At 47.9% G+C, this 5,882-nt stretch overlaps 1 pseudogene; it reads right to left on the reverse strand.

Moving 5' to 3' along the window:
* Nucleotides 1–594: 594 nt before the first annotated feature.
* On the reverse strand, nt 595–1,591 carry LOC146195266 (uncharacterized; annotated as a pseudogene).
* Nucleotides 1,592–5,882: the final 4,291 nt, after the last annotated feature.

Raw genomic sequence — 5,882 nt, forward strand, 5'->3', positions numbered from 1 at the left:
GGGTTTTCCGCTATTCGTGCACGTTCTGCAAACGGCATCTGAGATGCTTCGCGGGTCCTTGTTGGCGTACATGTCACTTACTACTCGCTTATTAACTAATCCCTCAGTTTTTGCCTTCCTTATCTCAAACATGGACCCGTGCAAGCTGCCTCATTATATAAAATACCACCAAAGCCTCCCTTTAACCAAACCAGATATGCGCATGCGTGGTCTAGCTGTAGCGTGTATAACTCGATATTGAAAGGTCCCGGTTGTTTTCGATTCCTACCTCACTCTCCCATCTCGAATGAAAAGCCCGAATCAGGTCACGTGGTCTGTCAGACAGCCTGATGACCAGCTAGTGCACGCTGACTGTTCCGAGAGTGCGAGCGCACGTATATACCAGCATGTCAGTTCTCATCTTAGCCGCTGTATGGGGCCACCTAATCAAAATGGCCACGGTCGATAAAACGCTTTATACCACCTGACAGAAGCATGCCCGTGATTTCTCGCACACAATGGATGGATGAATGGATGGATAAGGCTGAACCCTTTGAACCGGGCGGCGGCGCCACAGGCCGCCTAGTCGTGAATATAAATATATATAGTGTGGACCTATTCTTGCCTTCCTTTCAGCCACCAATCAGCTAACCTTCGTTTGGTTATTTCTATCCTTTTAAAGTCTATTTTCCCTTCATTATCCTTAAACCCCAATGCTTTGGCTAAATCTGGCCCATTGCCTTGAACTACAGGGCGGAGCCCTTTATAGGAAATTATTAAGTGTTCAGGCGTTTCCTCATCCTCCCCACGCACCCTGCACAGCGTGTCTATCTCTTGGTACTTGACTAGGTACGTCTTAGTCCGAAATACTCCTGTCCTAGCCTCGAACAACAATGGGCTGCCCCTAGAATTATCGTAAATGTTTTCTTTGGCTATTTCCTGCTTGAAACTTCGGTACATTTCTAATGCCGATTTAGTCTCTATCCCTGTTTTCCAGACCCCTCTCTGTTTCCTTAACCTTTTTCTTAATTGATAATTCCTGGCTGGTCCCCCTACTGCTGTCCAAATATTTGCTTGCCAATTTTCTTGTCCGCCTTCCCCATCTTGTGTCAACATTCCTCATGTAGAGGTAGCTGAAGACTTTCCTAGCCCACCGCTTTTCTCCCATTTTTCTCAATCGTTGCTCAAACGCTATCTTGCTGCCAGCTTCCCTGCTCTCAAAAGAAGACCATCCCAGGTCAACCTGCACACCCTGGTTTGGCGCATTCCCATGAGCTCTCAAAGCAAGCCTACTCACCCCGCGCTGCTTAATTTCCAACCGTGCTCGGACCTCTGATCTCATACACAGGACTGCATTGGCAAAAGTCAGATTAGGAACCATCACCCCTTTGCAAATCCCTCGCACCACTTCATACCTATTGTAATTCCACAGCGCCCTGTTTTTCATGACGGCTGCGTTTCTACTTCCCTTAGCTGCCACATATTTTTCATGCTCCGTTAGGTATTCAGCTCCAGTATTTATCCACACCCCAAGATACTTGTACTTATCCACTACTTCCAGCATGTCTTTCTGTATCCTATGTTCGCCAGCCTCATTATCATTAAAAATCATGACTGTCGATTTTTCCTTGCTAAACTGAAGACCTAACTTATCTCCCTCTGTACCGCAGATATCCATCAACTCCTGCAAATCTACCCTGTTGTCTGCCATCAGTACTATGTCATCTGCATGCATTAGTCCTGGTAATGACTGTGGGATAAATTCTCCTTGCTTGAATAAAGAAAGGTTGAAGCCGAGTCCACTCCCCTCTAGTTTAGCCTGTAATCTTTGCAGGTACAGCATGAACAACAAAGGTGACAGGGGACATCCTTGTCTAAGCCCCTTCTTTACCTCTACAGGCTTCGACACCTTTTTTCCCCATTTTATTAGCACCTTGTTATCCTTATAAATATCTTTTAAAATATTGGTTACTCCGCTTTCCACACCTAACACATCCAGAAAACTCCATAAGTCTTCTTGAAGTACATTGTCATAGGCTCCTTTGATATCTAGAAAAGCTAGCCATGGGGGTCTGTGTTCCTTTCCTGCTACCTCGATACACTGTGTCAATGAGAACAGATTGTCCTCTAACCTCCTTTGTTTCCGGAAGCCATTCTGCAGCTCTCCCAGCACCCCCTTGCTCTCTACCCATGCCTGCAGTCTGTCCTTTATAATCTGCATCACCACCCTGTAGACCGCTGATGTTACTGTTATGGGACGGTAGTTGCCTATGTCAGCTTTGTCCCCCTTTCCCTTATATATCACGCTCATTCTAGTTAGCCTCCATTCATCAGGAAACTTGCCATCCATTAACATTTTGCTCACCACCTCTCTTAACGTTTCCTTAGACTTTGGGCCCAACATCTTTAATAACCTAACAGGAATACCATCTGGGCCTGCTGATGTGCTACTTGGTACTCTCTTCTCAGCCCTTTCCCACTCTCTTTGTCCAATTGGAACAATTGCACTAACCGGTCTATCGTCCTCTACTAAGGCACCTACTACATTTCTTTGTTCTTTAAACTTTTCTGACATCGTTAGTCGTATATGCTCTATTGCCTTTTCCCCTTCTAGCCGAATACCTTGATCTGTAACAATAGACCTCTGCTCTAGGCTAGTCTTATTACTAAGGGAATTCAGATGTTGCCAGAATTTCTTAGCTGCATTTTTATCTCTTTTGTTTACTTCTGACAGCCACTGGAACCCTTGTCTTCTAATTTTCTCATTGATTAAGTAGGATGCCTCCCTTCTACATTTTATGTATTTATCCCATCTTCTCTCAACGTCTGCTTCTGGGTCTCCCCTAGCTTAGAATATCTGTGTTCCCTGGAGGCTTCCTGACGTTTCTCTATGGCTTTCTTCACCTCCCCATCCCACCAGCTCTTTGGTTTTCGTCTTGTCCTTTTTTTTCCTGACTCACACCTTAGCCAACTCTAGCCCAAACAGTCCTATTAACTTTGTGTATGCCCACTCTGCTTTATTATCCTTAGAGATTACTGCTTCAATTTGGGTGCTTGCTGTTTCTATTTGCTGCTCCGAGTAAAAGATCCCATCTGGCTGGTCATCATGTTTCATTCCTGAATTATTTTTTATTCCAAAACCCATCTTGATCCGTTTGTGATCACTGCCTAGACTCCTGGCACCATGTTCATCTATGTTCATGACCCTTAGCCTATCGTACATCCTGTGTGACATTATCGCATAATCTATTGTCGAATGCAGACTCCCTACCTCCCACGTTATGACCCCGTCACACTTCTCAGTACTGTTACAGACAACTAAGCCGTGTCTTTCACACATATCCAGCAGCATGGTACCTGTCGAGTCTGTGTATCCATCTATATCATCTATATGAGCATTCATGTCCCCTACTATAATTATTTCGCATCCTTTTCCTAGCTCAATAATGTCACCTGCTATACATTCTACGATTTTTTTGTCTTCCTCTTTGGCAGTTGCTCCTGTCCACAGGTATACAAAGCCAAGGAATGTTTGCTCCCCTGCCACTTTTCCTTTTAGCCATAAATGTTCCTTACATTCCTGTTTGCCTCTTTGCCAATTTGTACTTTTATGGATGAATGCCCCAATTCCCCCTCCCTTTCTGCTGCCCTCTGTTCTGTTGCAGTATTCCCATGCATAATCAGGGTTACAGGGTGGTTGCTCCATGTCCCGAAGATGCGTCTCCACTAATCCATAAACCATTAACCTCTCCTGCCTAAGCTGCTCTTCTATTTCCTCCCATTTTAGCCTATTCCTGCCTCTTTGCATGTTAATATACCCTATGTCTGAATTAATCTGGCTCTTGCGCTTATGCCTGTTGCTTCTCCTATGGCTTCTATGTTTCCCTAGTCTACGTTCGTCCTCTTGGTCGCCTTTGTTTACACTGGTGGCTTCAGGGCCTTGGGCCCTCCTTAAAAAGCTGTTGCCTGGCGGCCTATCCTGCCTCCTACCCTCCTACCGGTGGCCCCGCTGTAGTGGATGCCTTCTCGTGCAAATTGGTGGAGGCCGACCTCGTACACAACCCTGTTAACCTCCACTGTGGTGTACCCAAGTCGTCGGCTTAGGCTCCTAATGACCCGGTTGGAATCGACTGCTCTCCCCTCTGTTCTGCTGGACTGCCCTTCTACTTCCGGGATTGTGCATGCAGTCACGTGTACTTTCTCAGAGGCCTTCTTTATGTTATTTATACCTACTTCTAATTGCCTCCCGAGATTCCGGCTCGTCCCCTTCAAGACATCATTGAGTCCAGCATGGATGATGACTAGGGTTTCTACATCCTTGTTGTTCCCTACCACCTCCTGGGCTTTGGTCATCGCTTCAACCATACCTTTCCCCGATTGGGCCTCCACCTTCAAACGCCTGTCACCCTTCACTGTTGCTAGGGCAGCCTCCTCAAACCTTGCTACATTTGAGTCGCCCACCACCAGGACTCTCCTGCGGTCTAGCCTTTCATCTCCAGCTTGCGCCAACTGCCGCCCGGTTTGCTCTCGTTGGTTCTCTTGTCGTAGCGGCGTTTCACCTTTCTCGCGCGATTCCGGGCTTGTCGCTAGCCCTCCCGCGAACTGTTTTGCTACTTCGCTGTAGCATCGTGTGGCCGCCTCTTGCGACTCCACCGCCACCGGGTGATTTTCTCTGCCCGCCTCCTTTCCATCTCCTTCATCCTGAAGGGACTTCACGCTGGTGTCATCCACTCCCTGACTTTGATCCGACCCGGGGTCTTTAGCTGCCCGCGCCATAAGCGCCTTCACCTGACCTTCCAGCTCGGCTCGCTTTTTTTTGTTCTTCCCTGAGCTGAGACCCTATCTCCTCTAGCTGGTCGGTCTTTACCTCTTCCATCCTAACCAGCTCTACTGCCTGTGCCTCCAGCGCCATCCTCTTCTCCATCTCAACCTCCAGGTCCCTCCCGAGCTCCTGAATCTTTACGGCCCATTCACCCTCCAGCCTCAGAATGGTCTCCTTAAACCTAACGCACAACTTGCACGAGAAACTAGTCTCCCCCGCGTCATCTAAGCTTTCAAAACCAGTTTCATCCATGTAGCACCAGCGCCTGCACTCGTCACATTGCACCTGCTCCTCGCCCCCCATGTCTTCCTTAACTTACGACCCATAGGCAGCCCGCCCACCCACCTAGGGAAAATCGGTTACCTCCGCTTTCCCTGGTCCTATGATTTGAAAATTAGTGCTTTAACGCATGCAGGAGAATACGCTTTCAAAGCTAAACAATAAATATAAAAGCGCACTTAGCTTCGGACGACGTCGCTGGCAAATTCCCTCGCCGCCGCATGTGTAAGCCCCGCACGTGGAAATCGCACTACGGCCCAATCGTAGCTCCCAGCACCCCAAACGGCCAGTGGGATCTTTGAAGGAGAAAAGCCAAAACAAGGCACGACTGTCTATTATAACAGTAGAAGGGCGGCCAAGCAAATAAGGGCGGAATTACGTAATAGCCCAAACAAGTGCCAGGCACTCTCCCTCTGTGACAGAGTAATTTTGTTCGGGCGTAGATAGCAGGCGGCTGGCATACGCAATCACCCTTGTACGGCCGTGTTGTCACTGAGCGAGTGCATCTCCTATGCCATGGCCACTTGCGTCGGTGCGGAGATCAGTATTGGCAGGTGGGTTGAAATGGGCCAAGACTGGTGGAGTAGTGAGGGCAGCAATAAGCTCCGAGAAAAGTGCACCTTGTTTAGGCTCCCAAGAGAACAAAACGTCTTTCTTGAGGATGTGAGTAGGAGGGCGAGCAAGGGCTGCTAACTTCGGGACGAATGGTTGGAAATGGGAACATAAGGTTAAGCTTCGAACATCGGTGGATGAACGCGGAGTGGGAAAATCTATGACGGCATTAATCTTGTCTGGACAAGGC

The sequence above is a fragment of the Amblyomma maculatum genome, chromosome 3, assembly GCF_055883805.1.
Source record: "Amblyomma maculatum isolate TAMU_Amacu chromosome 3, ASM5588380v1, whole genome shotgun sequence".
In the NCBI taxonomy this organism is placed as follows: domain Eukaryota; kingdom Metazoa; phylum Arthropoda; class Arachnida; order Ixodida; family Ixodidae; genus Amblyomma; species Amblyomma maculatum.